The 25,198-nt window shown below is 41.5% G+C and overlaps 1 long non-coding RNA gene across 1 annotated transcript; it reads right to left on the reverse strand.

Moving 5' to 3' along the window:
• Positions 1-4,241: 4,241 nt before the first annotated feature.
• Positions 4,242-24,907, reverse strand: LOC135313019 (uncharacterized). The gene is made up of 3 exons (XR_010372565.1): positions 24,784-24,907; positions 12,548-12,775; positions 4,242-4,604 (listed from the first exon to the last, which is right to left on the reverse strand). It is a non-coding gene; the product is annotated as an uncharacterized LOC135313019 (long non-coding RNA).
• Between the last annotated feature and the right edge of the window lie 291 nt (positions 24,908-25,198).

The following is a 25,198-nucleotide window of genomic DNA, read 5'->3' on the forward strand; positions in this document are numbered from 1 at the left end:
GCTGTGTGAAGTTCTAGGTTTAAAGTGTAAAGCTCTAGAGGTAGTTGATTGAGACACATCATATCCACATAACATCCAGCTGGGTTTGTAGTGGCTTGCTCAAGCAGGCTCTAATCTCCAGCATCTTGGGGATCTTGCACAGCTTGGGAAAAACTGGGACCTAGATGTTCAGTGTCATCTATTTTGCAGAACCAAAATAGTGTCTGCTTCAGTCAAAATTAGACTATACTGAAAAAATAGCTTGGCTGTTAGTGTCATTGCCCTGGCTTCCAGTTTTGTCTTTATGGGTCATCAGCTCCACCACTGAATACCAAACTTCAACATACTGGGCATTTTCCAGGTTCTTCACATTCTTGTGCAAGAGCACAGCGAGTGCACAGCTTGGAATGCTGGATGGCATATTATGCCTAAGTATGACTATTGGTAAGGATATATCTCACTCCCAGGTGACAAAATATGTTTTACCCAGGAAGCCAAAAGCATAAAAAAGCCCTCCTAAACCAAGAAAATCTGCGTGCCGTGTTCTTAACTAGTGTAAATCAGTGTATCTTCAGTAAGAAAAAGGGTGAGAATCTGGCCTACATCAGGGACTTTTGATTTTCTAAAATAGGAAACAGGAAAGGACAAGCCATGAATTAGATATATATGCAAATGATGTAATTAGTTATTTCTGTCAACAACTGAGAATTGGCTGAGTATTATATCCAGAAAGCCTCAAACCTATTACTCCAAAAGTTTTTCCAAAACAAGATTGTTTTCTTAGATACTATTGGAAATCCATGTGCCTGCACCAAGAAAAGCAGTTGCCTGATAAAGGGAAGAGTGCTGCTTGCAAAGCCCGCCTGCACAGGTCACATTATTGCTATATAACATCACCAAGCTGAAAGATGGTGACCCGACTGACACCTGGAGGAGGCGAACCTCAGCTTCTGAAGCCTTCGGTTTTGTTCCTTGTTCTCAAATCTTCATCTCCAGTCTGTAAGATCCCAATCTGTGTCATTCCTCATTTGCATGAGTGTGTGGGTTTCTGCTGCACTCCCTGTAGCCAAGAGGATTTTACTGAGGAAATGGAAAATGCTGCTTGCTGGACACACAGAGAGTGAATATTCCAGCTGGCACTGTTTTCTAAGAGTACTAAAAATTTCCATCAGATTCAGAACAACGAGCCCATCTCTCGGCAGCAGGGACCATATAAGTACTGAAAGTAGAACTTAGTCTGCATTAAATTTCATGATGTGGAGGGGCTTCTGGGGAAGGAGTAGGGACACCTTGATAAGGTAGCATGAGCCCAGACGGTGAGATGGGGCTGTTCCCTCTCATCACGGTACTAAGGAATCTTGAGGAGACTGCAGGAACAAGTTCTCCTTTGGGTTGTCCTGAGGAATATTAGGGTTGTCTCCTAAATTGCATTGAGTCTTACTTAACTTACTGAACTTAAAGTTCAGTCCAAAACCTGGAAGACCTGGCACTCGATTTTCCACTAACACAGAGGTCATGCCAACTTTCTTTAAATACATTCCCTCAAGTCAGGCAATGAGAAAGCTGAGGAGTTACACTGTCTAACCCAGAGAAAAAGAGATCACAATCAATTGTGTATTGCAAAGAGACATCCTCTGTCACATCTGTGGCAAGGCAGATGGGAGCCGAGCCAAGTTATACTAAAGCAAATACAAGGAGTTTGACTGATAACGGCTTTCTGACACCTCTCAGGAGGAAAAGTCACTTAAGTGCAAATCAGTCACTTTTCCTGGAGAGTGAATCAGCCAAACCATATGAACAAGGCATGAACAGCTGCTGATGACTAGGTGTGGGCTTGCAATGACTGACCTTTGCTAGGAAGAGATTTCCAGTGTGTTTCCAGTGGGTTCTTTGTTCCATCTTCAGCAAACTACCTTATTCCAGCTGCAATAAATAAAAAACTAGTAGATCCTATGGCTGAGCAGGGTATGGGGTGCAACATACAACTCCATGATCTACAAACAAAATGGTCCAGTTACATGGGCAATCATTCCTCTTCCTTTTCTCTTTGGAGGAACCACAAAATTTGGAAGCTGATCATGAGCTCTTGAATTACCTGGTTGGTAAATACAACACTTGCATTGCAAAGTGTGCCGAAAAGGCTATGAAACTCTGTAAAGCCATTGGCTATTTGGCTTATTGCAAGGATTACTGGGTGGGATTGTGAGTTACTCAGGTCTTAGAAGCTGGAGGGACTAAATGATATAAGCTCTGGCCTTGAAGCTGACAAAAACACTGTCCACTTTATAAGTTTTGTGGGTTGTGCTGATTTCCATTGACTAAGGATCATACTCATCCCACTTAACAACTGCAGCCATAACTGGCAATAAGTAGGACATCCCAACAATGAATTTCAGGGAAATATCAGGAAGAGGTGCTTGAAAAAATAAGCCTGCCAGAAACATATAAAAGAGGACTGCATCTTTTCCATGGTCCCTCTTCTCCAGGCTCCCACAGTTTCAAACAAATGGGAAAGTTTTCACTTGGTAAGGGAAAAGACAAGAAAGAAAACCTGGACTGGAAGAAATAGAGATGGTATAAAAGTTGTATGACCACAGGAAACCGTTCAGATAGTAAACCCCTTACTCTGTGCAAGACCTTTGTGGTTTTCTCATTAATTCCTATGTCTCACTGCAAGTTTTATACAAGATTATATAGGACAAGGCTGACAGAGGCTGTATTGCTGGGTGATGGGACCAAACTACCACTGAAGAAGTGTTTTTTATAACAGCTCTTAGCATTGGTATAATCTAGCTACAGACAGACTCAGCTTCTCAGGACTTCAATGTCCCACAGAGGACACCCTGAAAAACTGCTGCAAAATGTTCATCAGTTATCTGTAAAACAATGTGGCATTGTTGTCTCAATTAAAAATTTAAATTATCGCCCTTGCCTTGGTTGCATATCCTGACGGTACCTATATTTAACACAGGTACTTCTTTAATAGGGAAAAATACTGGTTTTTTCTCAGACATCTTGGGAGGATTAAACTCACCCTGGAGTTACGTCTGTTAACATTAAAAGGTCAACTTCACTTGACTATCTAAATCTACCCTTTTTTGCTCCTGGCAGTACTTTGCAGCAGGGTCGCAGAAATATTCTGTGTATTTGATCCAAAGGAGGATTCTGTAAAAGGTGAAAAAGAAAAAATTGAAAAGCTACAATTGGAAAAGGGTAAATCTCAAAACATTTTTATTTACACCTTCTTTAAGGTCATTTTGTCCTTCTCCCTAAGCACAAGACCTGATAGCCTGAAATACTGAACATAGGATGATAGTGTCACCATCATCTCTTCATCTTCACAGACATCATGAATGCAGCCAGGGAAGTGTGTTTGCTCAGGAACCTAACAGAGTTGTTGAAAGCTTCCCAAACAAGTACAGAACACACTTGCTTGTCAAGTGCTGGAAAGAGGCCAGCGAGGGGTGGAAGACAGAAAAAAAGGAGGACAATAGATGTTTGTGGGAAAAATAAAAATAATTGGATTCTTGCTAGGACTGAGAGGCAGTTCCCATCTGCAGAATGAGTTGGCATTAACTTGCTGCCAAAGGGGGACGTGCGCTGCTCCCTGATGTGCAACGTTGCTGTTAAACTGGAGAAGACCTGCCCTCTGCCTTTAGACCTGCCGCCCTGCAAAGAAATTCAGCCAGGCATGTTTGCAGAGAGGATCTTGTCAGCAGAGAGCTGGAGAAGCAGCATGTGTGCTCTAAGGATATATTCTAGAAGGTACATTCTCCTTTCTTGCAAAGGGGAAAGAAAATGAAAAAAGTGATACATCTTCTATCATTTTAGATGTCTGGAATTTTGACTTATAGTCTGTGTCATCCAGGGTCCCTCTGTAAAAAGGAGAAAGGTGAGGGCTCTCCATGGCATGGCTCCAACTCTTTTGCTCTAAGGCTGACATTTCAGAGTTAAATTGTTTTCCAGAGGTGTCTTTTTCTCTCCACTGGTTCTCAAGATTTCTGAGAGTAGATATGTTGGAGATTTTTTAGGCTGAAAATGCTGGGATCATTCTTATACATAGGGCTTGATTTAAACTGCGTCATCATTAGCCAACCTACAATGCATGCCCAGTTTAGCATTGACGCCACCAATTTCAGAGGCAGCTGGCATATCACAATCTTGGATGGGTCCTGGCCTGAAATGGTTAGTGGTCTCTTTAACTGAGACATCGTAGTAGTTGTAGGGACAAAGTCAGGCACTCAACAAGGAATCCACATACCTCACAGAAACAATAAAAATTGTTTTATTGAACCTGGAAGAAAACTACAACCAGCCTCTTTAGTAGCCATCTTAGAGTTGTAGACGACCAGAGTTTTTTTCACATGAAACATGAAAGTGACCAGTGAACATTGTGAACGATGCTGTTCCTTTTTTAAATGGAACATGAAAATCAAGGGATTCAATTCATCTGCTTTGTCTCTTTGAATGTGGTGTGATGTCAGAGCTTGGACTTCATTTTTAGGATACAAAAGTTTTTCTGAATAGGGATTTTTTCAGTGTTTCTTAAAGACTGCCAGAACCTGTGGTCAGCTCCCTATGCTGCCTTTCTTCTCCATGCCACTTCTCTTCTGCTGGATTAAATCCTACAAGAAAGAAAAAAGAGAAGGTCTGAGATGAATAAACATTGATAATATTGAAAGAATGAAAAAAACAAATCAAACTTTTTAAGGAAAATAAGCCAAATCTCACCTCTGAGCTAACCTAAGGTGACCTACCTGCTCTTTCATGTTTAAAAAATCTCTCTGCCAGTCTACAGTTGTCTCTGTTGCCTCCCATGTCTACAAACACACTCCACACTCAAGCACTGCTTCTATCTTCACTCGTGGTGCCACAGCCATAGTGCCCTGCCCGTACAGAGAGCAGGTTCAAGAGGGGCAGCATGAGCAGGTTCCGTTATGGATTAGCCAAGATCACTTAAATGACATTTCCTGCTCCCTGGAGAGCTGATTCAAGAGAATGAAATTCTTTTGACTGTTCTTTTCCACCGAGGCCATGAAAACTGCTGCTACGTGTAAGCTCACGAGGGGAAAGCGTCAAACACTCATGTAACAGTCTCCATATTTTGTGCTGCACCCCAGACTCATCCTCCGTTTGGTAATTCAGTTTCTGTGTAGTTTTGGCAGCCTTGCTGGCTACAAATTTTCTTGTATATCCACTAATTCTGATGCTCAGTTTGAGATACTTCTAGGACTCTCTTATCATCAGTCATCCTTCTAGAAGAAGGTTTTTTCTCCTCTGTGTAGTCTGAGATCTGATCTTCAGTGCCTCCAGATGCTCACATAAAAGCTACTGTGTCCTCCAGATATGCACAGGTAAGTTCCAAGGTCTGTGCTTTTAGATGTTTTTTTTTGTTTCTCAAGGATTAGTGAAAAACTTTATCATACACCAAGCATGTATGTTTATGTAGGTTGTAAGGAGAATCTCCTGGTAGACCAGTAAAGATGAGATAAAATAAACTGTCAGAATCTCTAACACGTCTTAATTAGGTATATTATTAGTGCGGAATTAACAGCAGCAAAATCAAATATTCCCAGACTCTTCTCAAATATGCACAGAAGCAAATGGAGAGATAACAAGAACCTAAGAAATGTCCGTTTAGGACTATTGCATACATGTGCCTTAAAAATTCCTGATCCGTGATTTAATGGACAATTTCTATGACACGATGGATATTAGTTTCCCCATTTAAAATGGTTCTCATTCCTGCACTTGAGATTTCTGCTTTTGTAGTCACAGGGTTCAACTGTTCCTCCCTACCTTCCCACTATAACTTTATAACCTTGTGTTAATCTTGCAGTGCAAAGACATATTACTGTGTACACGGACAGTAAAATAACCCTGGAAATATGGTTAAGCTGCTTAAATGAATTAAAAGAAAAAAAAAAAAGCAACCTAATTTTCAGTTTCTGATAGGGTGAGAGAACATGTAGATAATCTGCAAAATTATTAAATACAAAGACAAAGATTTTGTTTGAAATTCATGAATCACCAAGTGCTGGGTAGGATTCCTGGAAGAAGAATGAAGTTTACCTTGTTTCTGTACATTTCTCTAAGTGTCTGCCAAAGGCCACTGTTGGAAAGGGACTTAATGAATAGTTAAATACAACTGTTGGTCCTGAGTCTGCTCAGCCTGCAGAAGGCAATGGGAGCTCATGCAGGAGCTGTCCCCACTCACAGCTGAATATGTCAGCTTAAATTTACAGGAATGAGCATAAACCAAAGAGCTGGCATTGTATGGAGTCAACCACCAACAGAAAGGCTGTTCCAATTAAATGGTTTGAGAGTGCATCTTAAAACTCTGCAACCATCACTGGAGAGAGCAGCAGTCAAAGCTGGACTTTGGAGAGACGCGAGGAGCCTGCCCTCCAATGAGGTGGCCGACACAGCAGCCAGGCACAAATGATACGAGAAATTTTTCTGAATGCGCCAGAGCGATGAGTGGAGCTCGAGTTTCTGCTGCATATGTTGAGCTTCCCACTTGGTGTGAAGATCTGGAACTCAGGCTGGAACAAAATTCCTTCATCTGGGACCCACTCCAATGGCATTACATTAAAACCTTGAACAACACATGCTGGGACAGCATTCAGCTTACAAACAGCACTCCTTTGATGATCTTCTCACACCGTATTGAGAGCCTTGCTGTTTTTCATGGTGCATGCAGATAACCTCTGTACTCATGGTGAAGAGTTGTCTCTTGAGTTTTGCATCTAGTGGGAGCATTAGGTGTCCAAGGTCAGGTCATGGTGTTTGTAAGACAGACCAGGAATGAGAAGAGAATTTAATTGCTTGGCTGGAGAAGTGGAAAGTCCTTCCAGATGTCAGCGTGCCCTTTGCAGCACTTCTCAGGGTGTGTATCTGTAAGCTAGCATTACGGGGGATTTGGGCTGAACCTCTCCATTGGCAGCTGTTATTCAGTATTTAATGTGGTAACAGTAAAACTCCCAGGAGTTACCTCTATCATCTTCTCATTGTAACAAGGAAATTGTTTTTCTAAATACTGGACTGAGATAGACACTGAATTATTTAGCGTTGTGGCATAACCCCAGAGAGGTCTGCTGTGAAAACTTACTTTAACATCTCATTCCTTTCTTCCTCTGTCCTCTTACCCAAGTTTGACCCATAAGGTTCAAGTTTTCATTCCCATGTGCCACCTTTCCCAGGAAGACCCCAACAAACACTTAAAGAAGACCTTGTGCCAAGTCAAACTTCATTAAGCTCAAAAGAAAAATAACCTTTCATTTGGGATAGGATGTCCAGAGTTCTGTAGTAGTGACCCTTGTCGTCCTTCAAACACTCAGCTAGAAAAAGCCAAATCTGACCTGATCCAGTCTTGCCAGTACTCTCATTTGGGTTGAAGGTTGGACTAGAGATGTCCAATAAGAAATTATTTCCAATACGACTAGTTTATGTTTTTTTCTGAAGCTGTTACTGCACAAGGGGGACCCTGGAGAGGTGCCTTGCACACAGTTTGTCAACCAGTCCCTCTACAGTGAATTTCAGAAGCACAGCAAAGGATTATTCTTCCTAATGCATACAAATTTTATCAAGATATCCACCACCACAGAGCAGATGTGACCAAGAACAAAGGCTTTTTCTACACTGACGTCCTATGTCTGGGTGCTGGATGTGGTGATCACTGGGCCCTGTCAGAATCACAGTGATCAGGAGCATGCAGGTCTGTACATTTCTCAGCTGCTTCTGAGCACAGTAGTTCAACAAGCAGCTCCTCCAGTGACCCAAAATATCTCCCCTGCAGGCACTATGAGCTGCTGGTCTTTTTCTAGGACCTCCTCAGAACTTAGAAGTTCTTTAGCAATATCTGAGGCACAAAAGGAAGGTTGAAGGGAGACAAATCTCCTAGGTGAGCCACCCAATCCATATTTTCATGGTAGTAGTGGTTCCCTGAGCTAATTTAGTAATTCATGGCAGATGTCTTCTCCCTTGAATACTAACTTCTATCATCTAAAACATCCTTTGGCAATGAGTTCCCAGGTCTACCACATAGTGTAGGAAAACTACCTTTCCTGCTCTACCACCTGCTAGACTGGGCCTTGAATTTGATGACAAAATAAGTGATTCCCTAGTCCTGTTTCTCCACAGTTCTGCAGACCTCTGTCCAATCCCTGAATTCATCTCTTTTTCTGGGATGAAGAGACCCAGTCAATGCAGTTGCACTTTGTATGGAAGCCACTCCCTGTCTTTAACTGTCCTTATTGCCCTTCTCAGTGCCTTTTCTATTTATAATGTATCACTTTTGCATACTGAGTGGCAGAATGGTTCATGGTATTCAGTCTGTGAGAGCCATGAAATTGTACAGTGTCATAATGATCTATTTTGCTTTTGGTTTCTTTCCTAATGATACTTAGCATTTGATTTAACATTTTTTGATTACTCTTGAGCTCTGGGCTGATATTTTCATGGAACCGTTACTGTAATATCAAGCTCTTGCTTGAGTCATAATGGCTTGATGAAAGCCCATCAGATTTGTTTTCAGACATCCACCTTTACATCCATCTCCCCCTCCACTTCAAATTTATCCACAGTGAATTTATTCTGTGATTTTATTTCTCCCTCAATCTTGTAAAGTGTTTTTCCAGTTCTTCACAATTGGTCTTTGTCCTCATTGCTCCGGAATAGCTTTATATCAGCCACAAATTTTTCAGCCTCACTGTTAATACTTTTTCTAGGTCACTAATGAGTGTGTTCAGCAGCTCAGTTTCCGACAGAAACCTTTTTTTGCTTCCTTCCATTATGAAAGCCTACCATTCAGCACCGATCTTTTAACTATATCACGACCATCCCTCCTGGTACTCCTGCATAGTTCCTCTTCTCAGGTATAATAGCAGAACTAACCTCAAAAACATCTGAAGTGGATCCTGTTGCCCTTTAGGGGAGCTCATCATGTTGTGTATCCTGGTGGGTAGAAAAAAGGGTTCTTTTCCTAAACTTGCTAAAATCCTGAGGAAATCTTTAACTAACCAGTTCTTTTGTGGTTTTTGGAAGGAGTTTGTGGTTTAGAGGTGGATTTTGCCACATTCTTCCCTTGCCTCACTCTGTACCTTGAAAGTTTCTTACTTTAACAGTGTATGTGTCCAGAAAAATTTTCACCAATGTAGCAATGACCAGCCAGCTACCCTGTAAAGCACATCCAGGCCCAGATTAATCTTGGATCAAATAAGCCTAGATTTTAACTTTAAAATTTCTAAGCTCCCCCTGTGGTCTGCAGAAGAAAGAGATTCTTTTCTCCTCCACTTATTTTGGGATAGAAGGGAAGTCTTAAAAGTTTCTTCTCTCTCTATTGATTTCAGGGATAATCCTGACAACTGGTTTAAGTGACAAAGTTAGTCCCACATAAACGTGGCTGTGATTAACCCAGTAAAAATCATACTATGTAGGACTTCAGTGAAGTGAATCTTTCTCATAATAGTACAGTTTTGCTGAAATAGTTTTGCATTTCACAAAGTGTATTCTGCTGACAGAACTTTTCCACTTGGGAGGTATATTGTGTCCTATCTTTAACACACAGAGTTGTGCTAGCAGGAGGTACAGGTAAACTAAAATACATTTACAGCAACATTTAAGAATTATAAAACCTGTGAGATTTGTTGCAGGAACATTGCAGAATGCCTCAGTGACCCAGGAGAAAAGGCCTCAGACAGGCAAAGCATCGTTGTTCTGTAACTGAGCTAACAGACAATTATCACAGAAAAGTTTAATGCAACCCTTCTAGTGGAAAATTAAGCTCGGTTGGAGAGAATCAGCCTGTTATGAAGGGAGATCTGAATCTGTCCCCTCGGACTGCTAATGTGAAAGTCAATAGGAGCTCATTCTATAATACTTGTCACAAGGAGGTTTTGGTGCACCTATATTTACAAAAGCAATGCTAATACAGCATGGGTTACAGTTCTAGAAGTCCGCAGAAATCTAACAGTAAATTTATTGCTGTTCTTTTTAAGGTCTTGCTCTAGTTTGCTTCACATGGTAGTGTGATTTTTCTTTGAGGGTTTCCATGAAAAGTCAGAAATTTTCAGAATTAAAACTGTTTCTAGCCACACTTAGACCTGAAGCAAATCCTGTGTGATGAGATGATGGTTCTGGCATGAGTATTCAGACTTCAGGAACTCATGTTGAATCAGCTGGACTGACATCAAAACCTTGGTTGTGCTGGGAGAAACCATCCCTTCTAGGAATCTTGTTTCTGCAGAAAGCACATCCAAAATTGCTGCTGTTCTGGTAAGCCGCAGTGGTTTTTTTGCTGTGGAGGTGGATACAGCGTCTGCATCCAACTGCAACGACTGAATGGTGAAATTCCACAATGCAGGACTGTATTCTGTGACAGACTGACAGACCCTCTTCCAGGACATGCAAAGTCTTCCAAAAATAAACTAGCTCAAGCTCCACAGAGGGGCAGAATGTTGACAAAGTAGTGTAGAACGTCCTACGTTTATTAACCCTCTTAAATGTAAAAGGACGCGATTCTTTACAAATGGAAGTGGCCCGAGTAACAGCACCAGAAGAGATCAACCAACAAAGCCCGGCTGCAGTCAGGACTGCTGACTGGGTTTAGAGAGGCCAGCTGGCCTGAGCACTGTAGCCAGGAGATTTCCATCCCTCAGATCTCTCCTGACTGCTCCATGGAGGCCAACAGATGCTGTCCAGATCCAGCCACTTGCAAAGGAAAGGACTTTCTTAGATCCCAATTTCTTTCTTGTGCCGGAGGAAGTTCAGTCCTGAATCTCGATGTGAGGATGAATTGCCATAACTGCCAAGGGTGCTGATTTTTTCACCTTACATTGCATCAGATGAAGACTGCTTAAAGGTAAAGGCAGCGTAGAACATCCTTGTTATTGCTCCATCCAAATCATGCATCTGTAGTCAGATGCTTTTGCTTTTGCTCTGCGTGGAGATTCTGAGTGTACTAAGCAGACTGAACTCTTCACAAGAAACCTGCCAAACCCTCATGCAGTCTGTCCTTTAATGATGAGATAAGTAACACGTCTGATCCATAATCTCCTCCTGCTGGTTATTCTCTGGCAGCAGTGTATGAAATGAATATCACAGTAAGCTCCTGGAGGGTTGGTAGTGTCTCCATCGACTGGCTCTGGGCCTGATGCTCCAGCTCGTTGTCATTACGGGCAGCTGGAGTAACCCCAGAGAGCATTGAATGAGAGGGAGCACTGTCATCCCAAAAGTGCTTCCCAACAGTGGAGTAACTATCTGACACAGAACTTACTTGTGAGAGACACTAGAAGATCTGGATATTGCCATACAATACCTGAAGGGCAGTAATTACCAAGGAAGGAACGGATTGCCTTAGGCAACATATTTTTCTGAGATTAAAAGCATTTCATAAAAGTAGGCAACAGATGGGATGGGATGAAATGATGGGCCCAGAATAAGCAATGAAGATTTCACAGGTATTGCGCCTATATCAGTCAAAGCTGAGCTTGGCAATAAAGATATTTTACCCACCTTTGTGAAACAGCAAGTGCTCAGGAGAATATAGCAGGTGTGTGAGATTACAAAGAAACGTTACATTGTCTTTTAGTTCAGAAATCAATAAATAATGTTGACTAAAGTATTAAGGATTATATTTATAGACCTTATAGAGTATTTTTGTGTTATCTCACTAAGATTTTGCACTACAGTAATTATGTATAAGACTCAAAAGATAGAATTAGCCTTGACTCATTCTGGTGGCATAAGTCAAATGATTGAATGTGGCTGTGGGCTTTTCTAAACAGCACAGTCATTCCACAACTTCCATATTCATGTTATCAAATAACACTTGTAGAAATGCTGGTTGAAAGGGAACTTTGAAGGTCTTGGATTACTTTTTCACAACAGAGCCACTCATAATGCAGATATTCCAGTGTCCTGTCAATAAATTATATGCACATTTCTTAGTTACAGAGAGAATGCAAGTTAGTATTCACAAGACCAGCTTTCATTTTTCATAGAAATAGAAGAGTGTCCTAAGGAGAATCAACCTGGACTGTTGTAGAAATCCTCATCAATAATGCATCTGCAGACACTCCCAATTTTTCCCAAGGAAAGAACACTATGTACTTTTGGCTCAACCTGAAATTTTTTATAAACCAAAGGGGTGTCAAAACTTTGGTTATAATTACAGGAGTTAATGAGGACATAGTCATTAGAGGAGGTACAGACCTCCTCAGAAAGTGACAGCATGAATTCCTTTTTCAGGATTCTGTATGTGGGTTCAGGAGCTGTCAGGTCATTAGATGCAGCCAGCAAATTAGCACACCTCCACAGAAATGAAGACATTAGTCTAGCTACAACATGAGTAACTAACAGGTCTAGGAATAAAAAGGATCGAGCTCCCTCTGGTTGGCTTTCAACCAAAGTCAACGGAGCTGTTCCAGTTAATGCTGGTTTGCCCAAGGCTCCCATCCACCAAAGTATGCAGCAAATATCCATAGACACTGCAGGTGCCATCTTTTTAGTGCCTTATCAATCCTTGAGATATCTGTGGAGAATTACCAAAACATCCTACCATACTAACCTTCGTATTTTGGGGCAGAGGTTGTCTTTTCACTACAGAACCCAGAAGGATGTCTTGCAGTACCTCTTGTATTTGCAGGACCTTCAAGTCAAGATCCATCGTTTACTTTCAGGAGACAAAAGCAGCCACAGAACAGTTTTGATGACCATACTGTGTTGAAACATGAGAAAGTTCCAGTTCTGGAATAACCACGTTGCTGGTGTTATAGACACAGGAACAAGGATGAAGCTGAAGAAGAAAACACCAATAGCATAGGATCATATTATTATGGAGTCATACATTAAGACAAAAAAAAAAATTAGAGAGAAATCTGTTCAGACAAGACAGCGCTACCATTCACCGTGTATTATCTGGATTCTAAACTTCTCTTGGGTTTTTTTTGATCTCCAGCAGAAGGGATAGAATGGACAGGGATAGAAAATTGAGTGAGTGCCATCTTCAGAAGAAGCAAGGAGGGAAAATATCTTCCACAACATTTTCTTGTTTTTTTTAATCTGTGTAATTCTAAAACCCAAAAAGGTTTGTAATGTGGCAGTGTAAAATGAAGGGGAATGAAAGCAATATATATAGAGAGACACCACCCCCACACCGTAAGGACATATTGGACAACAATGACCTTCTGCAAGACAGTTTCCTTAGCTGAAAACCAAAGCTCCACCTAATAATAATAATAATAATAATTAATAATAATAATAATAAACAATAATAATAATAATATAGTGAAAAATATGTCACCAGCCCGAATGAATAGTTAATACTGCTAGGACACTGAATGTGAGAAAACATGTAAGGTCATTAATTACAGAATTGCTTGGACACTTCACCAAAACCTAGAGGTGTTAATTGAAGAAGACAATAAAATAACTATGTATAGTGATTATGACTTCAGTGTATTCCTCATGGAGGTTAAGTTGTTTCCACTCACTCTCAGCAGCTACCATCACTTGCATTCAGGACTATCATTATGGTCTGCCTAGTCTAATAAGTCATATTTCCCACTTCCTTGCTCAGATATAGAGTGTTATTGTCTCCGGTGTAATGGCTTTTTTTGCAAAAACCTGGATATAGAAGCTTTCCTCACAACTGCTATTTTTATTGCCCCGTTTGCCTTTGATGTCTTTCCTTTGCAGCTGCTGATTTGTGCAAAATGTCTTTTCCACTTCCTTAGCTCACTTGTTCTCCAATTTGTTGTCATCCTTAATTTTATTGTCCCTTCTAGCAAATTTTCTCTAGTTTAATAGAGTTTCTTGAGTAATTTTGCATCACAAATACCATTATAGATACTGCAGTTACTCATGTGGAAAGCCCCATTATGACTCCTGGAGTAAATATTGATTTTTGTACATTATAAGCTTTTGTGTTCCTAGGATTATTGCTCTTCAGTGTCACTCAAAGTAATGCCTCTACAGGATCAATGCAAGAGGCACATGCCATCTCTCTTTTCCTTCTCATGTCTTAGCACAAAATATTTCAACACACTGCAGCCAGAGTTTGCTCTGAATTCACCAGATGGATTCCAGGGGAAGTAAATGAGCTGTACATGACTCTCAGGTAAAGGTTTTAGAACACAGGGAACACTTGTGAGGGCTAGGGTGACCGGCAAGCTCCCTTTTGGGGGCAGATTTACTAACAAAGGAGAAGAGGCTCTCTTTGCTGCATGGGGATGTCTACAGGAATTGAAAATAGGGAAGGAGGGGAGATGCTGGCATTCTTTTCCTCTTGTATTTGAAAGCTTTGATAGGCATAAAGTAGCATTAATTGCCATTGGGGACTCAAATCAAGATGTACTCTTGGCTGTACCTACATTCCAAAAAACAAAGAGAAGTCTTAAAGATGCAGAGTTTCATGAGTGAAGTACTTCTCATAGACTTTTTCTGGGCTGTTCTGTGGCTTCAAAGTTTCTGCACAATGCTTAAGGAGCCCTAGCTGGCAACATTCATTCCCCTACCTATGCCCAGGCTGTCCAGGTGTCACAGTCAAGCACTTAAGCCTGCAGTAAAGCGCCAAGTACTTGCAGCAGTGCAGCTTTCAGAGCTTTTTCCTCCTTACATCTTTGGAACATCTTTGGAGTGTGCCATGTGGATTCTATCAAACTAGTACAAAATTCATACAACCTCTATCCTTTCCTAGGACCATCGTGACCACAGCAGTTTTGTACTTATTTTTCTATCCTCCCTAACACCATTAGTACTTTGTATGAGGATTTATTCCAGCATGACCCAGAATCTAGGGAAGCCATTTAGATGGTCCTTCTTTAGGTTACTGGATCTGCAAGCACACCTGCGTATTTGACTTGAAACACACAAGCAAGTCTTTTTGAAGCCAGCCAGCCATCCTCCTGCAGTGAATTCACCTCACATCTCATTTGTGCTTTTGGAGATTAGTCAGTAAATTTCTTCACTAGCTGGTCATGACTTGAATAATCTTTTTTTAAAAAAACTCATCATATTTATAGTAGGGACTAGCAGCAATGTTACTGGGAAGACACACTTTTATTTTAGAAGAGCAGGCTATTTCAGTTCATGGATGTTAAATTACAACTTTCTCTGAAGCAAAAAAATGATACAAATCCTGTTGAAGATAGTGAGCATGATTATGACCAGTAAGGCCTAATCATTTCTAGCACCAGAGAGAATTTTTTTAGAGAAATTTAGACAAATATTTTAGGCTGGAAGAGTGGGCCAACAAGAACCTCATGAAGTTCAACAAGGACAAGTGCAAGGTCTTGCACCTGGGAAAACATAATCCGGGAGTGCAGCACAGACTGGGATCCACCTGGCTGGAGAGCAGCTCTGGGGAAAGGGACCTGGGGGTCCTGGCGGACAGAAAGCTCAACATGAGCGAACAGTGGCTGCTGCGGCCAAGAAGGCCAACAGGGTGCTGGGTTGCATCAAAAAGGGCATCACCAGCAGAGATAGAGCAGTCATTACCCTGCTCTACTCAGCGCTTGTCAGGCCACACCTGGAGCGCTGTGTGCAGTTCTGGTCCCCACTGTACAAAAAGGATGTGGCCAGGCTGGAAGGGGTCCAGAGAAGGGCCACCAAGATGATCAAAGGACTGGGAAGCTGCCATACGAGGACAGGCTGGGAGAGCTGGGTTTGTTCAGCCTTGAGAAAAGGAGGCTCAGAGGGGATCTCATCCCCATGTACCAGCACTTAAGGGGCAGCTACAGAGAAGATGGAGACTCCCTTTTTACACGGAGTCCCATGGAGAGGACAAGGGGGATGGACACAAGCTGCTCTTGGGGAGATTCCGATTGGACACGAGAGGGACATTTTCACAGTGAGGACAGTCACCGTTGGAATAATCTCTCCAGGGAAGGGGTTGACTCGGCCACGTTGGACACCTTCGAGGGTTGTCTGGACGGGGAGCCGGGCCATCTTGCCTAGACTGTGCTCTTCCTAGAAAGGTTGGACTAGATGATCCCTGAGGTCCCTTCCCACCTGGGATTCTGTGATTCTGTGAAAAGTCCTAAAGGCATGGAAGTAAGTCTCATCAATAAGAAACACTGGCTACACTGGCTTTAAATAAGGGATGTATGTATATTATCTCAGAGGCTGATGTATTTTATTAGTCTTGCAGTTGTAATTGTTAGAAGTATAAAGAAGTGACTATCTGCACCTGAGTGCTTCACCTATATGTAAAATTCTTGATGAAGTCTGTTTCTCTACTAGAATATACAACTTTACACCAATGTAGAATATTGCAGTTAATAATTGCATTTTTTAGATAAAGCTCATCTTTCTTTTGATGCAAAAATTGATATATTGCCTTTGAAAGAGGCACACAGGTTTACAGCGATGCAGTTTGTCCCACCTTCTCTGCCCTAAGTGAATTATCTAGGAAAAGGGCAGAAATCAGAGTAATCACTCATGAACCAGCTTATATCCATGTGCCTGGACTGTCAGCTTCAGCATTCAGGTGCAGTTCTCTTAAAGAGCTAATTAATTTTAGAAACACAGACAAGTATGTGAAACACTAATGCACCAAATTTGATGGGACCAGTCAAAATGCTAACAAAACAATGAAACATCAAGAGTCCCTGGAATCCTGCTTTGCTATTAATGAGCTGTTTTTTTCTGTTCATTACACATATCCTGCAGAGCTTTTTATTTCTGTGGCAAAACCACTGCTGACATCAGAAGAGGCAGATCAACCCCCTGAAGCCAATTTCTCTCCCTCCTCCCCCCAAATAGTCCTGTTGCTAAAGAATAAAGGGTAGAAGGTCAAATAGCTGTAGATGTCCAAATAACTCCCCCTAACCCTTTTCCTATTGCACCGTTAAAATGAGGTAGACTTTAGTGTTTATGAAAAAAGTGGATCTGAACCCTTTACTGGGAAAAGCTATGTTCTTGTTCCAAAAATAAGGGCAAAAAAAGGCCAAGACTATTATTGAATGATAAAATTCATTTAGTCTTCTGGTATAGCCTTTCAACAGTTCCCCAGCAGAGGAAACTCTTTATCAGGCACCTGGAATATATTGTCCCCAGGGACCCTGAGATAAGAAAGCACATTCTTAGATTCACATTCAGCCATGGTGTGATTTGAAGGGTGATAACACTTCTTCAGCTGGCTGTGAGAATCATTCATTAACTTTTCAGCTGTATCTCCAAGCCCCCTTGATCAAGGGTCCTTTTCCTCTCTGCCAGGCAGCTGTTGTGTCATATGTTCCTAATTTCTTTACGTAGAATCATAGAATAGTTTGGGTTGGAATGGACCTTTAAAGGTCATCTCACCCACCTTCCCTGCAGTGAGCAGGAACATATTCAACCAGATCAGGGTGCTCACAGCCCTGTCCAGCCTGGCCTTGAATGTTTCCAGGGATGGGGCCTCCACAACCTCTCAGGGCAACCTGAGAGAGGCCAGGGTTTCACCACCCTCAATGTAGAACTTTGCTTCCATATATCAAATCTAAATCTACCCTCTTTTAGTTTAAAACAATTAACCCTTGTCCTATCACAACAGGTCCTTGTAAAAAGTCTGTCCCCATCTTTCTTATAAGCTCCCTTTAAGCACTGGAAGGCTGTAATAATGTCTCCCCAAAGCCTTCTCTTCTCCAGGTTGAACAGCCCCAACTCTCTCAGCCAGTTCCGGTCCCTCTGGGTGGCATCCCTTTCCTTCAGCGTGTCAACCGCATCGCTCAGCTTGGTGTTGTCAGCAAACTTGCTGAGGGTGCACTCGATCCTGCTGTCTATGTCTTTGAAGAAGATATTAAACAGTACTGGTGCCAACACAGACTCCTGAGGGATGCCACTTATCACCAATCTCCATCTGGACATTGAGCCGTTGACCACTACCCTCTGGGTCCGACTGTCCAACCAATTCCTCATCCACTGAACAGTCCACCCATGAAACCCATATCTCTCCAATCTAGAGAGAAGGATGCTGTGGGGGACCTTATGGAAGTCCAGGTAGATGACATCCGTAGCTCTTCCCTTGTCCACTGATGTTGTCACTCCATCACAGAAGGCAGGACTTTCCCTTGGTGAAGCCGTGTTGGCTGTCTTGAATCACACCCTGTCCTCCATGTGCCTTAGCATACCTGCTAGGAGGATCTGTTCCATGATCTTCCCAGGCACAGAGGTGAGGCTGAGAGGCCAGTCGATCCCCAGGTCCTCCTTTCTACCCTTTTTAAAGATGGGCACAATGTTTCCCTTCTTCCAATCACTGGGGACTTCTCTCGATTGTCATGGCTTTTCAAATATCATGGAGAGGCTTGGCAACTACATCAGCCAATTTCCTCAGGACTCTGGGATACATCTCATCAGGTCCCATAGACTTGTGTATGTTCAGGTTCCTCAGCTCATCAGGAACCTGATCTTCCCTTAAAGTGGGAGGGAATTAGCTCACCCAGTCCCTGCCTTGTGGTCCACCCACTTGAGAGGTGTGGGAAGAGAGGTTGCTGGTGAAGACTTAAGCAAAACAGTTGTTAAGTATCTCAGCCTTCTTCTCGTTTGTTGTTACCAGTTTGCCAGTTGTGTTCATCAGGGGGATATGCTTTCTTTGACCTTCTTTTTCTGGCTGATATACCTGTAGAAGCCCTTGTTATTCTTTGCATCCATTATCAAGTTCAGTTCCAGCCACGCCTTGGCCTTCCTGACCTGATCCCTGCACAACCTGGCAATGGCCCTATACTGTTCCCAGGATACCTGTCCCTGCTTCCACTGCCTGTGTAGTTCCTTCTTGCCTTTAGTTTGACCAGCCAGTCTTGACTCAGTCATGCTGGTCTCTTGCCGTCCTTGCCTGGCTTCTTACACCAGGATATCAAGAGCTCTTACGCTCTATGGAAAGCATCCTTAAAGATCTGCCAGCTCTGTTCTGCTCTCTTGTCCCTGAGCCCAGTTTCCCAGGGGTTCCTATTGACTAACTCCTTGAAGGCCTGGAATTCTGCTTTCCTAAAATTCAGGGTCCTGACATTACTCTTTGCCTGGTGCATATCCTTCAGGACTGTGAAAGCAACCAGCGCATGATCACTGCAGCCCAGGCTGCCTCTAATCTTGTCATCACCAATGAGCTCACTTGCATTGGTGACCATCAGTTCCTGTATTGCATCCCTTCTGGTAGGGCTATTACCTGGCTCAAGAAGCTAACCTCAGTGCATTCCAGGAGTCTCCTGGGTTGCCTACAGCTCGCCATGCTACTTTTGCAGCAGATGTCAGGGTGGTTGAAGTCCTCTAGCAGGATGCAAGCCTGGGAGCATGATGCCTCCTGTAGCTCCTGATGCCTCTCTGCCTTCGGTACTGTTATCTCTAACTTAGACTATCCCAGTGTTCAAACACTAGATCCTTATTTTGCCTTTGTAAGAAGAGACAGAGTGAAAAACAAGTATGTGATGGGTGTTTAATGCATTTCTGGGAACTAGGTGCTGCTCATTTAAGGTCTGTTCTTACCCTTTACTAGAATATAAAAAAGGAAAAAAGCAAAACAAGAGGGAAACTGCCATTTTTCAACACTTACTGTAAACTCCTCCATTTCTCTCTTTTCCCTGCCTTTACAGTATAGATGTTAATTATGTTTCTAATTACTAATTTCTTTCATCAGTTTTATCCCTCCAAATCTCACTTGGAGCTACTCCTATGATTTGAGCAGAATGAAGCAGTTTATTAGTGCTGAGGTGAGAGTGGAATGAATCATGGAATAGTCACTTCAGAAGTGACATTTTAAACATGTTTAGAAGCAGAGGCCACTTCAATGTCATTCCAAAATATTTTAATAGAAAAATGGATTAATCCCAGTGGCAAGTTTCACTCTTGTTAACAAGAAGCTAAATTCAGATTTTTTTTTCTTGAAGTTTCCTTCTGGGGCCACCCCCTGACATCTACAAGGGTATTGAAGCCTTCATAACCTTTCTAAAAGCACTCAGCTACAGAAAAGGAGTGGGACAGCTTGCAGGAGCTGCAGATTGAGGTAATTATATGCTTGACTGCTCAGTCTTGGCAGATGATGTTGCGTTGTCCTTGTAAGGTGGATTGAAGTTCACAGTGATGCGCTTGTGGAGGTAGCAAACAAAATACCTTACATCAACCTTTCAAACAGAATAGTTTTCATACCCTACAAATCATTAAGGTATTTATGTGTCATGTTGATAAGGTTTAATTTCAGAAGGAAGAACATTGAGGGGTATTGATCATTTTCCCATGTTCCAGAAAAATCATGGAATTACAGGTTGGATGAGCTTGGAAGGAACCTCTGGAGGTCATCTGGTCCAACCCTCTGCTCAAGCAAGGTCACCTAGGCCCAGTTGCCTAGGACTGTGTCTAGTTGGCTTTTTTAGTTTCTCTAAGGAGGGAAACTCCACAACCTCCCTGGGCAACTTGTGCCAGTGCTCGGTCACCCTCACCATAAAGAAGTGTTTCATTATGCTCAGGTGGAACCTTCTGCATTTCAGTTTGTGTCCATTGCCAATGGTGACCGACAAATCCATCACCAGAGTTTATGGAAGGACTGATTTAAAATCAGGTCTCAAAATATGACTTTGAATATACCTGTGCGCTCTTCAGTGTGTACCATTTACCATTTGATTTTTTTGCATTAGCCTGTAAACTCTGGACAGTGCATAAAATTTAGGCTTACATAAAAATAAAGTAAAACTTAGAGTCTTAAGAAATTTGTGTTAATTATTTTCTTCAACAGAAATTTGCTTTAACATATAAACTGAGACTACATTTATCATGAGCTCTGGAGAAACAAAAAAGCAATTTAAATTTTTATGTTTTCTAATTCCATATAATTGACAGCTTATTAGAAGACAAAATTTATTTATAATGTCTAGTTTTTACGTTTGCATACTGTTCAGTGTATAGCTGTCATTGCTATGGTAGAGAATCTTTGGGACAAATAGTGTCTTCAAACACTCATTATTTAAGAACAAGCTTGCAAGAAAAACTGAACAACACCATTTAGAGGATAATGAAGTATTGCTGAATTTATATCCTGACATATGGCTACTCCCATTATAAGGTGTATATACTATATAATCTGAACATACCATATGAGGACTTATCTTTAAGACAGTGAGGTTGATGCAGAGCCATTTCAGTGAAGGAGCACGGAGTTCATCCTAAGAAGTGTGTTTTCTCCCAGTTTGAACCAAGAATGGTCTCTTCTGTACTTCCAGTTCCTACCCTCCGCCACACAGTTTTCACATTACCACATCAGCCCTTTTCACAATAATCCTATGCATGTAGTAACAATTGTTTCCAGTGGCATTAAGGCCTTCTTTAAGTCATTGATTTCCAAGAAAGAAGCAGCATACTAAAGCTGTAGTCCACGTTTTTCCCTCTGAGAAATCTCTGGTACACTCTAGACTGCCTTAGAGAACAATGACCCAGCGAAAAATGTGATAGATATACAACAGCCAAATAGCGATAGACAAATGTTAATGACATAGATTTCCTGTCCACACTTAAACATAGTTCCACCACAAGATGGTCTATTCCATTAAAAACATCCTTTAAAAGTTCTCAAACCCCCTTACTCTATAACGGTTGGGAAGCATGCGTAAGAATCACATTTCCTGTTTGTTGCTATCAGTGTATTGAACTGTGCAGTTTCCCTCCAGACTTGGATCAGAGGCCACCAGCTACGATGTCTGATTGCACAAACTTCTTGGTCACAGTTCACGAACCAACCCAACTGGAGAGATCCCAAATGCCCTCGGAGAAATCTATTTCCAGTTTTTTATCATTTTATTTAAAGCATCCTGCCTGTGAAAGTGTTGTCAGTTTAAAAAAAGCTCATGCAATGACCCAAAGTCATAAGCACCCCATGGCTGGCAATTGGCTTCAGATCAATTTGTTTTTGCCTCGGTCATTTGTCATTAGTTCAATTAATTGCAGATTCCACTCTTGCTAGGCAACGGCAGGAAAAATTGAGTGAGAGCACTGAATTGTCATGAGATCTCAGAGACCATTCCTTCTTAGTGAAAGCATTTTATTTTGCCAACTTCTATAACATGCTAGTTCTGTAGAGAGAATACTGGCTTCCTTTGGTACTGTCTGTATTTCCTCTTTCCTCCCCAATCCTTGCTTCATTCCCTCTCTTGCCACAATGAACATAATTCTGGGCATCAGCCATGCCACTCTACAGGGCTTGACCCAGTAGCTGCAGTCATTGGGTAGCATGAAGAAGCATTTTGCTTCTTGATTACACTATTATAAGACGTACATGGAAAAAAATGTTTGCTTTTAAAGTTATATCTTCAAGCACTGGTAAGCAATGAGCAGATTAAGGCTTTTTATATGCTTTCAATGCATGGAATCACATAAATATTAGTTGCAAGAAGCTTCTGGAGGTCTCTAGTCCCAGGCAAAGTTTCCCAAGGGGCACAAATGCACGCTGTCAGTGGCAGAAGGTTGCTAGTGTTTCGTCTGGTGTTACATTAGTACTATTTACAGCAAATCTGAATCAAGATAGTTATGGCTTGCTTTGCCAAGACAAGGAACAAGATCTGTCCTTGGTGAGATAGGCCCATGCCTATTATAGAGAACTGCAGGAAACCTGGAGTGTAGAGCATGTTACTGTCCCTGACAGGCAGATTTTTGCTCTGTCTGTTTTCATTCTGCAGAAGTAGTGATACCTAGCACAAAATACATACAGCAGTCAGTTGCCTCTTTCTTTGCAGTTTTCTTGGGGGTTCGTATGCCAGCTCACTGACTGTTTCAGTCTCACTGCAGGCCATTTATACCATGTAGAGAGCTTGGCCTCTAAGCCCTGCAGGTGTGTGAAGGCAGGGGCATTATCCAGGGCTGAAGTATTTTATAAGTGAGAAGCCAATGAAGCAAGGGTTCTATAGGCTGTTCATAGCCAATCACAAAGCAGGAAGGGCATGGACACTGTGTAAAGTCTTTTATGCACTAGGATGGACCGTACTTAATTTCAGATCACCCCATGTGACCCAAAGCAAATACAATGGAGATCTGAGTTACTTCAGCACTTACTACTTCAAGGTACCAATCTAGTCCCACCCTTCCATGTAGGCAGATCACAACTGTCCAAAAAGGACAATGAGTTTCTGAGGACCTCTGTGCTATGTGGTGGTCGGAATGAGCTTGAGAATTGAGAAATGTGACATTCAGAACTCATCTTGATGTAAATGACCCACTACTCTTTCAGCAGCCTGTAGGCTGAAACCAAAGCTGTATGATTTCACCTTTACAAGCCAGTCTTCCATACCTTCAAATACCTTGCCAAGACCGCTCTGATTTTTCTGGTTTGTAATTTAATTAGGAACCTGTCTGGGAAAGTTCTGAAAGATTGTACCTCAAAGCTGGATATGATCCAGTTGTTCAATGGTAAATGAATAGCTCTGGAGTTCCTTTTTGATTCTCTATTTCTCCAGCATTGAACTAAAAACCCTTCAATCTAGCTGCCTACTCCAGGCTCCAAATTGATGATAAAAAAGCTGCAAAATTTTTACAAAGTCAGAAGGGAGTTTGAAGTCTTTTAGTTCCTGGTTTTCAACATGAGAAGCAAGAGTGCAAAGTGTACAACACTTCCTAGAAAACAGATCTTAGTATATAAACTCAAACATCCCCAAAATCAATTGTGTTTTCTTGTCTTGCCCAGTCTTGCCCATAAATGCATTATACTGAATTCTACATATTTTTTTAATCTTCTAGACATAAGATAGATAAATAATGCATTTCATATCTCTTACAGTGCTACATGACATACTGTCATTGCATCTTAGGCATTAATAACACAAGTATCTTTGTGAAATGCTTATATCCTTGCTTTGTTTTTTCCTACCAGTCAAACCTCGCTGCATACTTACAGGCCCTTTGCTATACTCCCAAAGTAGGAAAGTGCCTTGCAAATAAAGGTGAGATTCTCCCCACATTATCAACATTCACAGCTAGTGCAGCAGCAACAAGGACATACAAGTGTGACATGCCTCTGATTCATTTGAATTTTTGGTAACACACCCTTGAAAATAAAAGATAAATTCCACTGAGTATGATCCAATGAATTAACACAAAGAACAAACTTGTTATATAGGTAAGCTTTAACAATTCAGTGCATCATATTCTTCCTGAAGTTATATAGAATTGCTTCAGATTGCCTCTATCAATTTTAAGTTGTTTACTTCAAATTTATACCCACGTACTTGGGATTGTAACCTGGCCCAATGTTTTAATATACTGCCTCCTCAAATTTCTTTCTATTTTCTTATAGACCTTCTGAGAAATTTTCTGCAAGCTTATCTCCATTCTTTCTGGGCACAAATTAACTGTTGATAAAAATAAGAGTTGTTTGGACATCTACACAGCAGCTCTCATTCTTCTCTCTGACTAATTCTGAAGGCCAGTCATGACATTTTGAACAGTAAAGTGCTCATTTTTAGAAAGAGTCATAGTAAAAATCTTTTTCTCCCAGAAACCAAGAGTGAATGGAAGTACAGTCAAGTAGGGTGATTTCATTATTTGTGGTAAAGTTACACCTTTGGAAAAATACTCAGAAGAAAGTTATTCTCCTTTAGTACAGGGAAAAGATGAAGCCTCCCATGGAGAATAACTACAAGTGTCCCAGCAAGGTGTCCTTGTTTTCCTTGTCCTGTGAATATCAGATATATAAAAACTAATTGTATACATATAAAGGAAAGTTAGTGTAGGGGCAGAGAAACTAGGTATAGGGAAATTCCTACTCGTAGTCTCAGTCATTAATTACTGAATTGCTGCACATTGAGCTTGAAACTTGTTAAAAAGCTGAGCAAAAACTTCTTTCAAAAAACTTACATGTAGTTGAGCTACACGAACGGTCCCTCCTCAGCCATTTCTTGCCCACAATGATACTGAGCAAGTGGTATGCTGGAAGCAAATCAGCCTTTGACTTCCCTGTCAGCCTGAAGAAATATGTCCTGTTTGCTACAGCTGTGAGCAATAAGAGAGTCTCACTGGCAACCTTTTGCCCTTCAATCATGTATTAGAGACCATTAATCTATGAACACCACAGCTAAAGCAGCCAGGGCTACAAATAGGCTACTTTTTCTACCAGGTCTACATGCATCTGTTTAGATATGCTCTGAGGAATAGAGAACTGCTTTTTTGCTTGTCCAAATACAAACACTACTGGCAAACTCACTGGAGAATACATTAACTGTCCTATAACAATTTCTGTACTAAAACTCTGAAATACTGTGTATAATTTTGA

The sequence above is a fragment of the Phalacrocorax carbo genome, chromosome 4 (assembly GCF_963921805.1).
Source record: "Phalacrocorax carbo chromosome 4, bPhaCar2.1, whole genome shotgun sequence".
NCBI lineage: Eukaryota > Metazoa > Chordata > Aves > Suliformes > Phalacrocoracidae > Phalacrocorax > Phalacrocorax carbo.